The sequence below is a fragment of the Rhipicephalus sanguineus genome, chromosome 1 (genome assembly GCF_013339695.2).
Source record: "Rhipicephalus sanguineus isolate Rsan-2018 chromosome 1, BIME_Rsan_1.4, whole genome shotgun sequence".
Classification (NCBI taxonomy): domain Eukaryota; kingdom Metazoa; phylum Arthropoda; class Arachnida; order Ixodida; family Ixodidae; genus Rhipicephalus; species Rhipicephalus sanguineus.
This window is the reverse complement of record NC_051176.1, coordinates 258,466,452-258,478,556: the sequence shown is the minus strand read 5'-3', so window position 1 is coordinate 258,478,556 and position 12,105 is coordinate 258,466,452.

Sequence of the window (12,105 nt, the reverse complement as noted above, 5' to 3'; positions counted from 1 at the left end):
TCCGGGCCTGCACACACGCGCAGCCTTGCAAGGCGCACCCACGCCCGAAGAACGAGCGGCGGCTCGTGCGCTCCGGATTCAAAGCACCGACCAGTCGGGGGAGGGTGGCAGAGCGAAGCCCCGCTTTAACGGGCCTGATCGTGGGTTTCAAACCCCCGATCGTACCCCCCTGCTTTCCTCCCGCTTGTTAAATTTGCCTTCGTAAAGACTGTGAGCTGAGCCTAGCGTTTCTCCCCCCATCGCGGGGGTCACGTCCTCCGGATCACGTGTGTCTGTGCTAACGGAACCGAGCGCCAGACGGTGTTCGTGCGTCCCGCCGCGTAATGCGTTGGGATGTCTTTTTGCGCTTCGTTGAAGGCTACGCTCTCGGCCTGCCGCGCGTGTAGACACCTAAATGAACTAGGAGGGGAATGACTCGGGTCTCAGCGTGCCACAACCGAGCGGCGCCTTTCGTGGACAGCACGCGATGAGAGAAGTGCATGGCGACACATGACGGGGAAACCAGAGTGCACGCCAGCCTTAACGCACAAAACTGCCTTGAACATACCTTCCACGCATACAACGCTTCTTACACAGCATCGACAATAACTTTCTTTAACAATTCGGGCGTGATCCCTGCACACAATCTGTACAAATATCGTCTGAGTCACACATACAAACAAGATAACTATCGGAACATAAACAACCTAGGTAATCTTGCCCAACTTCAAAGAAAAGCTCCAAGTTACAGTACCAGACACTTAGAGGAATGGTTAGTGCCAACACCGCGTTCAAACTACGGAAAACAAATGCTTCAATACACAATACCTACACTAATAAACAGCTATAAATCAATACAGTTTGATCTTTTTACGGCCTCCTTCAAAGAACTTAAAAGGATGTATGTGGTTTCTACATAGCTTCAGGTTGCAATGTTTAGACATCTTTGATTTCGTTGCCTTTTAGGATGAAAGTGTTAGTTGAAATGTGTTAAAGCACTAGAATGCCCCTGTATATATGCGCGTGTGTGTAGCTTTGAGTTTGTATAATTATGTAAAAGTGTATGTGTATATATATATCTGTTCATGTGTAATATTGCCTCACTGCCAAATACAAAGGGTTGTAGGCTAGTCGAGCTGTCCGGGGACAGCTTTTTTTCTACAATCCCCCCATCTGTATTTCACAAAGATGGCATAATAATAATATCTGGGGTTTAACGTCCCAAAACCCCGATATGATTATGAGAGACGCCGTAGTGGAGGGCTCCGGAAATTTCGACCACCTGGGGTTCTTTAACGTGCACCTAAATCTAAGTACACGGGCCTCAGACATTTTCGCCTCCACCGAAAATGCAGCCGCCGCGGCCGGGATCACAAAGATGACAAATAAACTTATTATTATTATTATAAATGCATGGTGGAGGTAAAAAACAAGCCTTAAGGAACGGATAATGGTCACACATGACGAAAAACCTTGCTTTAAGTGCGAAGTGTATGTATAAGGCCCACGTTCTAGCGCTCTCATGTCATCTAGATGGACAAAGCAGAAATTATCCCTAGGCGAAAGTGGCGGAGAACAATACTATATCTATACAGTGACGCCCAAGGCACTCGGAATGCTTGCGCGCCAATTAACAACGATACAAGGCCTAGTGAAATGAGGTCGAACTCATGCCGTCTGGCGGCCAAACCAGCGGTGAACAGCCTTTTTGCAGCATTTAACCTTCGAGGAAGTTGTTGAGCGTCATCTATATAAAACAGCTGCTATAAATAGCATAAAATGGATGCCATATATATGACTCTTCAAATCAAAATTTGAAGAAAGCTTGCAGTGGACTGCGGGGCTGTATACATATATGACCTAGATGAGATGGCTAAACGAGAAAAAGCTATGGTGCGGGTCCCTAAGATGACGGTACAGATGTCGCTTTCCCTATACGTATATATGGCAGATTTGAGCACTTTGACATTGCCTTGCAGTTTTCAGTTACTCGAATGCATCTTCCCAAGTCTGCCGCGGTGGCCCAACGGTTACGGTGTTCAGCTGCTGGCCCGAAAGACTCTGGCTCGATCTCGGCCGCGGCGGTTGCATTTCGATAGAGGCCAAATGCTAGAGGCCCGTGTACGGTGCGATTTCAGTGCACGTCAAAGCAACCCATGTGGTCGAAATTATCCGGAGCCCTCCACTACGTCGTCTCTAATAGCCTGAGTCGCCTTGCGACGTTGAACCTCACAAACCAACCAATATTACAAGTGATAGCGACTAAACGACATTGCTAAGTGATCCTGCAAATAATAAAAAAAAGATGACCAATCAACATGTGTGAATGGTTGCTAGTCTTGACTTTTCAATTACCAGATCTTATCTACATTAAGCGCATTATACGCATTGTATATGGGCGCATTTACGTCGACACGCAACAACGTGCTAACTTGTTCTCGAGGCATTCGGCTATACCTTATGCACGGTATATTGCCTCGCTATACTGTACCACTTAGAAAGACAGAAATATTAACATGAAAACGTGCGTCTTCAGCGAACTCACATCATAAAGCGCGTCGCGAAGATAAATGATGTGAGCATGCGTGCAGAAGTAAAGTCAAGCGCATATTTCTGCCAAATTGCATGTATAGTCCCCGCAGAAAAAAGATTAGCGCAAGTTACGGTTCCGGTCAATAGTCGCTTGTGCTAATCTTTTTCTGCAGCGGCTATATATTCATATGCAGGTATATGACGGACGTTTTCTTTGTGCGCATCATTTGCTGGATGCGACGTCGCGCAGCGCTTGATAAGCTCGGCAGATCGCCGGGCTTGCTGTCAGCTCGGCACTGACCGTTTTCCGTGCTCGACGAGGCCTGCATTTGCGCGCAAGGTATCGCTCGAAACGACGCAAACAGAACAAAGGGGCGATGAATGGTGCTCGCCTTCGTGCTGTCTCCCGTTCCGACAGGACGAGTGCGCGCTGCGATAAACTGCGCGCTGACAGGGAGGGCCGCAGCAGCTGACGCCGGCGTATTCGACGCAGATTTCCAGTCGTGTCGTACCGCCGCAGCCGCGCGTGCTGCGCGCGAGCCTTTGGCGACAGTGCAGCACGCTCTCTGCACGAGCACATTGCAGCGCATGGCTGCGCTGGCCCGCGCGTCCAGCCACCTGGCCGGCGACGGCAGGTGGTGGTTCCTGCGTCCGCTGTACCGAAGTTGGAGGGGGGAAGGCGTACGACCGTCGCGTGACGTCACAAAGCTGGCGTGCCAGCCCGCACGCGTGCGCTCTCGAGCAGAACGATGCTGTAACGGTACACTCGACGAAGCACCGTTCCCCCATTGCCACCACGCGCCGGCGCACGCGCGAACCTCGGAGTACGTAGCAAGTCGCGTGCGGCCTCTGCTGCTCCGCCGACAGCCGCGCAAATTGAACACCCGCACTGGAGACGCTGAAGCGAAGCACCAACCGGTGTGATCAGTTATCTTAGGGGTTTCAACTGGCGTGCAGTCTGATCGAATACCACTCATATATCACGTTTCCAAGCCCAGAAATCCAAGTTGCAAACCGTGTATTCTATACACAGGGGAAGAATTAAGCAATGTCGAAAGTGCTAGGCGTGCGTTTGAAGTTCTTTAAAAGCTTCATCAGTTGTGGAAAACAACGTTGCGCGTATCAGTCACACCAGCTTCCTACCACCCAAGATGTATATTGGCGCTTGAGAAAGCAGACAAGGACGTGCGGCCGCAATTTCGAAACTATGTGTCATGTCGCTTCGGTGTTGCAGGAAAGTCCTCGAGATGATTGCAAAACAATAATAAACGTGTCAGACATTGCAAAAGGAGCTCACGTGCGAACCAATGCCCTTCTGTGTGATAAGTTTCTTACTTTTGCAGGTCCCGTTTTATTCCGGACAATACCGGCGCAACACATGCTCTTCGTTTGAAGCACGGTAAGTATCTGACGCAGGTGGTTACTGACTCTCGCTAAGGCTTTCTGTGCGCATTACATGCTCGTGACAAAAAGCCGTACTTTATTAGTGGCACATCGTGCTTCATCATCATCATTAGATTATCTTATGTCCACTGCAGGATGAAGGCCTCTCCCAGTGATTTCCAACTCACACTGTCCTGCGCGAGCTGATTCCGTTTTATGCCTACACATTTCCTAAATTCGTCGCTCCACCTTTGTCGTACTCGGCCGCGCTTCCCATCTCTTGGTATCCGTTCCGACGCGTTTAATGGCCATCTCTTATCTGTTCTTTTCATCACATGACCTGTCCAGGTCAATTCTTTTCCTCTTTTAATATCTACTTCCAGGATATCGGAAGTGTATGTAACTAAGAGCAATATTTTATCAACGGCATATCCTGTGTGTGTGTGTGTGTGTGTGTGTGTGTGTGTGTGTGTGTGTGTGTGTGTGTTAACGCGATAGCGTTAAAGAGCTCGTATCGCAGAAATTCCGCCGTCGGCGTCGGCGCCGTTGGTTGTGAGCGAAAAATCATCATCTTGTCCGTGACCGAAAAAACGAAAAAGCTGCAAATAAATAATAAAAATGTTGGGTCCGAGTGAGAATCGAACCCAGGCCGTCTGCGTGGCAAGCAGGTGTTCTACCACACAGCCACGCCTTTGCTTGGAGCAGCACTGAAAGTAACTTTCATGCTTCCCAAAAATACGCGTCCTGTATACAGGTGTCACAGTACGAGATGTAATATCGCAGTAGTATTGCGTGGTACAAGCGTACATTGCCATTGGGCGTCACACCATGTCAATATCATAACGACTTGGTTGTTTAAAGACAGCCACCCATTACAAAAGGCACACACATATTACTGCGCGTATTTCCTTAAGACCACGTAGTGGGTGCATCGCAACTTCGAAATAGTTTCTCGCGCATAATTGCTCCTGGTTTAAAGCATGCTACCCATTACATAAGGCGCACACCTTAGTGAGCGCAGTCTGTTAAACACTCGTAGTGTTCGAAGTGCGCACCAGGGGCAGGATATCGCTATCGCGTTCAACTCTTAAAGGCGAGGCTTAAGCGTCCCCCAATTTTGTTCGCAATCTTCTTAACCTGCTCAGGAAGTTTTTCTCTTCTTTTTTTGCAGTTCGCTTAGTTATTTAGTAGGTTGAAATTTATTTATACAAAATAACAAATATTCGTTTTCAAATATTCGTTAACATATATAAGGGTGTTTTTTTATAGACAATAGAAATTTTTTTATAAACATCCTATGACAGTAAGGCTCCTACTGTTTTCGCGTACGATCTCCACGTCGAGGCGGAAATACTTTGCCGCAGTTAAAATGACACTGTGTGACTAATTAACATAAACTCGTTAATTAACTTTTTAATTATTGACTTGAGGGCAGGTGTTTATATTGCAAAGTTGTAGTGCATGCCAATTTACGGCATACCTATTTTTTAGAAATCACAAAAGTTGCACGTAGTTCGAGATATTCATAATTGAATTTGAACGTAGACATCGAAACTGATCGCGCCCGGCGCGCACGAAGCGCGACTGTTCTGCTACGTCAGACTGGAACTACCCGTCACATAGGAGTGACGAAATTTCAATGACGGCACGCCGCGGCCCTGCATATTGGCGTCTGCAGCCGACAGGTCTAATGCTTTTCTTGTGACACAATCAGAAGATCGCGTTACAAGAAAAAGCATTAGACCTGTCGGCTGCAGTTTGCGGACTGTGGAAAAAGTGGCCCGTCCGTGTGTTTTGCGTGGCACAATATGGTCACTGCTTTCTTTTACGGCATTAGCATGAAAAAAAAATCGTACGTTGAGTTGATCTCAAGCTCGCGTCTGCTGATGGGGAAGAGAAAGGGAGGCAGCGGTTTGTAAGTAAATAGACAAGAATGTTAGATGACTGGACTTAAACTCTGGGTCATCACCCGCCACGGTGGTCTAGTGGTTATGGTGCTCAACTGCTAACCCAAAGGTCCCGGGATCGAATCCCGGCCGTGGCGGCCACATTTCGATGGAGGCGAAATGCTAGAGACCCGTGTAGCGTGTACTTAGAATTAGGTGCACGTTAACGAACACCAGTTGGTCAAAATTTCCGGAGCCCTCCACAACGGCGTGCCTCATAATCATATCGTGGTTTTGGGACGTAAAACCCGAACATTTATTGTTATTAATTCTGGGTCATCATTACATATTTCATACCAAAAGCTCAGATTTCGCCACCCCGTCATATCACTCTGAGTGGGCGATACCAAGCCTCCAGGGGCCCGCAAGAATTTTGTTCTGTCCTTTTTAAGCGTCGTCCGCCTGTTGCAAAGATGACGCCTCCTCTGGCAATTATAGTTATGAGCCTCACTCAATGTGCGGTCGGGAAAGAGGACTTCTGCTGGCTACGCATAGTTGTACAACGTTACGCGAGCACTTTCACAGTGCACTTCATAAGCTCAAGCGCACACAACTAGTTTTGGGACGTTAAACCCCAGATATTATTATTGTATTACACACAACAAACTATAGTATTTGGTGCTGTTATTGGTTTTGTAACAACAATACATAGACACGCGCTCGTATGTGCAGTAGCCGCATAAGCCATGTACTACTATAATGCCGTTCTACTGGGAAATACAACAGTGATTTGCCGCTAACGTGCTACAGATCGACATACGAGCATGCAACATGACTGCATGACTGCACGCTCGCGTCATTACATATAGGTATAGCGAACAGCGTGAGCCTTCAATTCGGGAAATAGTGCACATATTTTACAGGTACTGCCCTGAATAGGCGCACGCACGAGGGGGGCAGGGGGGGGGTAACCCCCCCTCCCAGAACACCTTGGGTGGGGTGGGCGCAAAGTCTGCCCCATACCCTTACTGTGTGGGACCTGTCCCGTCATTGTTTAAGGAACAGGGTTATGGCCACGCAGGTTTTTGACAATAATGGCGGCCGAAGGCGTCTGATGTTGCATTCCAAGAACTGTTTACTTCCCATATTTTCACCCGGAAAGCCAAGCACGTTATCAATTCCTTTTCATTCCTTCTTAAGCATGTTGTCTTTTGGACTCGACAGCGAGGGGGTGGGGTGGGGGGCTGAGATGAAGCTTTGCCCCCTCCAACCCCCCTAATCAGGAACCCTGCGCACGCCTGTGCGGCCCTGCATAGGGCATTCGCGAATTGCATCTGTTTAAATCTGTGCATGCTCGTGCGCGTTCGTCAAAGAAGCGCCCGTCAAAGCTGTCTTCTCTGCAGAGCATATGCTCGCGAGGAGAAGTCCACCTCTCGAATTATTTCGGTTTGCAGACAGACAGTAACCGGTAGGTCACAGGTTATCGAGTTTATTAGATGCGAAGCATCTTATGGCGGAGTTCAAACCGGTGGTGGTGGTGGTGGTGGTGGTGGTGGTGGTGGTGTGCGGCGTCACCACCCTTACTGCGCATGCGCAAACCCTCTCCACACACCTCCCCTCCACACACCTCCTCTACACAACCCCTCTCCATTTCCCCTATTTCGCCTCCCCACTCCCACTCCCCTCTTTCCCCCTCTTCACGTCCCCTCTCCACTTCCACTCCCCCTCTGAAACGCGGGCTCGACATGCCGAAACGCTGCTTCGCATCGCCTCATGGTCCCCTTTAGCGGGAGATGATGTGATTTTTTTTATGCAACCGCGAGCGTTAGGTCGTAACATTCTAAATAAAACGAACAACTGTGACGAAGAAGACGCATGTTCTGTTACCGGCACGAGAGCTCACGGCGTATTGGCCAGGGCATCGAGCTGCCTAGAATCCGCGGAGTTCGAATTCAATAGCCTGTAAACATCGAGGAAGTACTCCGCTCTGTGCTACATAATAAGGAATGTAACCTATTAAAGCTAACATAGAGTTACCTGAAATAGTTTGGCGTTTAGTTACGATCGTAGCATTTGCTACGGGAACATACGACTTCGTGTCGAAATCACAGGTCGAGAGGAAAAGTACAACTGCGCACTTCCAAATAAAATTTGTTGAAGAATATTCTACGTATACTTTTTTTTGTATAGAAGAAAACTGAAAAAGCAGAATACAAATCGGAGAGCACGTGAACGTAATACTGCGGATATAACGAAGAACGTATCTAACCAAATCCGGAAGCCGTATTTGTGAGTTCTCTTAATTAGACACTTCATTTTCATTATTGCCTCGATTTCGTGCGCAGAGGGATGTTTCCGGAGGAGCATTGGCGGAGACGCCATTCGACATTGGACGCGCAGATACAGAACTATAAGCTGCGTGCGAGCAGTGCCAAGAAAGGCCGCAAGTAAAAGAAGAGTGTTACGTTCTCAATATGAAATTCCTTATCACTAAGCTATGATGCGCACTGTGATAGCGATCGTAAGCGCCCGTGTTGAGGCTGTCAGTCCCAGTGAAGGTCCGATATGCATAGCCATTGATCTCCTCACATGGTGCACGGGTTACAGGTTAAACATGCGCCGCATGACTCGAAAAAAAAAAAAAAAACTCATGCGAAAGAAGGAAATAGACTCCATATCGAAACTGCGGCTCGCGAGGGCATCGGCTACACGCACTTGAAAGTGAATGCATGACAGCGTTATTTCTTGTCACAACTTTAGTTAAGGCGGAAAGTTGGGCTAGTTGGTTTCGAGAGTAACAGGCCATGGTGCTAGCGAAATAGGAAACGGGGACAATAGGAACCGAAACTAGCTTTTAAAAACATACTGTAATTACTTTTTCAGGGTGCACTCGCGCTTAGCACTACTTTTTCTAGGCTCTTGAGGGCCTTTCATTTGACGCAAAAAAAAAAAAAAAACAACTGAGAACTTTCGTGTCAGTACCCCTTTAAGAAAGGCTAGCGACAAAGCAGATTGTGTGGAGATGATACTAGCCACAATGTTAATATGCGTCCACGACACGACGCAGGCCTGCGCTTAATGAGCCGAAATGAACCTGTTTTGAATTGAACCTCGTTGCGAGTCTCGTCTCAACCAAACAGCATCCGCGCTGCGCCCGACACTGCCACGGAGCGTGGTCATGGAGCGTGGCACCATATCTTGAAGGTTGCTACGCAAGACCCGCGACATGACACTCATGAACCGCTGGCGTTGGACAGAAACCTGTCTCGTCGCCAGAAGATGGCAACCAAGTGTATGGTGCCCTGTATCTGCGTTTGCAACGTTGCTATTGAAAATTACAAGTAAAACTGCAGCGTACTAGAAGTTACAGCTGCAGTGATAGTGTGAACAAAAATTAGAACTCGGAAGCAATATTTTTGTAACTTGTTTGCGCAGTAATTAGCGTATGTAATGCAGTCCTGTACAAAGACCGCATTTGCCAGAGACCGCATTTTCTTAACTTTTGACTGGTTGTCAGGATGTTCTCATTTGAGCTCCCGGATAACGGCTCTGGTTCTTGTGGTGGCCCTCGTGCCCGTAGCATCACCTACATGTGGAGCTACCAGCAAAAGCAGTAACAGACTCCTTAAAGGGCCCCTGCAACACTTCTTCAGCATGGTCAGAAAACGTTTCAGATCGGTAGTCGAGGCTCCTGAGAACACGCGAGCCAAACATTATAGCGCAGCACATGGCGTGGAATTTACAATTAATTCTCAAAGTCAGCGAGAAATCGTTCCCTCTTCTCTCGACAAATGATGCCATAAACGCAAACGACCGCGTCATAAACCCAAAGTCCATGGCCATTGGCTGATTTGAGCATCGCGAGCTGCATCGCGGCCGTCGCGGGATTCCACCACGTACCCGCGCGCTCGCTCGCGATCACACTGAAAGTTAGCTGCGCGATCGAAGAACAAAAGAAAAGAAAGTGCTCAAGGTCATGACGCGCGCCGACGAACGGACGCATCTTCTTGTCCCCTTGTCATCCCCCTCCCTGCGTAGCTTTCAGCGCGCTCGCTGGTAGAAAAGGAGAGAAAAAGTGCTTGAAGCGTGCGACAGAGCCCTGCAACTCCGCTCGTACTCGACGGATTCTAAAAATTTTTGCGTCAGTCGATTCGTGAGGTAATAAGCTCTTTTAATGAAGCCATTCGACGATTATTTCGAAAAGTGTTGCAGGCCCCCTTTAAGCAACGAAACCAGTATGTGCCGTTAGACAACATCCGTTAATAACGCGGTGAGCGCGCGGAGGACATCGTCACCTGGTTGTGTTGAAAGGCATGGAGCGGCTGATGTTATGTGATGACGTGTGGCACTGATGTGATGACGGCTACCGAAGAGAACGGCGAAAGCACGCAAGCGCATCCAATCAGAACTTGGCGAAAGCTGCTCGAATACCTCGGTTTGATGCCCAAGAATACTATTAGCTTTAAAAAAAAAAAGTGAAGCATGCATTTTTTTTAAATGTTGTCGAAATTCTGCAGACAATTATAAGGTGTTCTCACTTTTTTTAAAGGGGTCATGAACCACTTTTCCAAGTAATGATCTAATGGCATCAGCATCGGAGTGTACTGCCTCCCGAATCGATTGCCGCAAAAATTTCTCGAATCCGTCAAGAATCAGCGGAGTTACGGGGGTTTGGCGCACGCTCCCAGCGCTTTCTCTCTTTTCTCGTGCCGACGAGCGCACTGGAAGCTAGACAGGGAGGGATGGCATGGGGGAAAGAAGTTACGCCAGCGCGCGTCATGAAACGCGATCGCTCTCCCGCTGTGATTCGCTTGCGCGAGTGCGGCGCCGGCAAGTGGCGGCATTCCGCGGCAAGAAGCGCATCTGATCCGAACGCCGCTCTCGATTTACGTCGGCTATCGGCCAATAAGCATGCTATGTCTTTGCGACGTACAGCGGACAGACGCCCCGCCCACCGACGAGAGTGAGAACCGGCCTCTGTTTGAAAAGAGGGTGCCTGGGGAAACGGCAACTTCGCGCTCCGCTTGTGGCCATTACGCGGCGCGCACGACTGTAATATTTGGCAGAGCAGTTCATAGCCGTGTCAGCTTTCCGCAGGATGTGTTTTTTCAATCAGCCCAAGGGGTGCTTCATGACCCCTTTAAGTCTGACTGTTTCGTGCGTTGTTAGAAAAGCTGCATTTTTTGTAATAAAATGTGATTGTTACTTCAATAAATATATGTTTTCATACACCATTCTGAGTTTCTTCTTTTCTTTCCGCAACTCGATGAAAAAAAACATACACCCTCTCCCACTCAAGGGAACCATGAGGGGATGCGAAGCAGCGTTGGGGGCGCACACCAAGTTTCCGTTACGTTCACTTGGCGTTTCAGTTAGTGTGTGAGGTTTGTATTTAGTGTTTGTGTTATCATTACGTTGCGTTTGCGCGTTGCTTTCCGTTAGCGCCGAGTGAACGAGTGGCGCCGACGTTGACGTTACAACTCATCTGAACGGGAGCGAAGCGAGAATGACGGAAGCCGACCGAGCGCACGCGCTTATATGAAATGGGGGAGGGAGAGGAGAGAGTGGGTTACAGGCTCTGTTTGGCTGCGGCGCGGCTGCAATCACGTGGGAGTAGAGGCTGCGCCGCGTCTGCAGCGCGGGGAAGGAGAGGAGAGAAGGCGATCGAACAGCTGCGTAAAGGAGAAGAGTGGGAGAGAGAGGTGGCGCATGCGCAGTGGAGCGCGGACGCCCCCACCGCCGCCAGATTAATCCCCCCCCCCATTTTTTTCAATTTTGCATGTTTATATATACACGCACACACAAAAACGCACGCACGAACATACAAAAATAGTGGTGGAACCCCCCTCCCCCCGAATAAAATGTCTGGCTACGCCCCTGTCGACTTGTGAAATGCTTAAGAAAAGGGACGCTAAAGAGAAACAATGAATCGGTTTAGATCGATAAATTGTGCTCTGAGAACTCTAATGTCGTTAATTTCGCCATCATAGGTTTAGTAATAGAGGAGAAAATCAAGTTCAAAGTATCATTTTTAAATTTCGCGCCGAAATCTCCCCGCGTGACGTCAGGGATTTCAAAGTGTATTTATCGTATTTTGGTGCCATTGGCTCAACAAAATTACTCCTAACTTGGTATGTTAAGTCTATGGTCCCCTCAGAGGACAGTGTACTTCATTTTTACCGATTAGGAACTACGTAGTCCCTAGTAGGCACCGTCAAAACATGTGACGTCACGGCGAATTGTGCAGAAACTTCAAGGTGGCGTCGCCACCCACATTTTGTTTTTGTGCGTTTTCTCGCTTACTAAGCGTCTTCTTGCAGCAAGC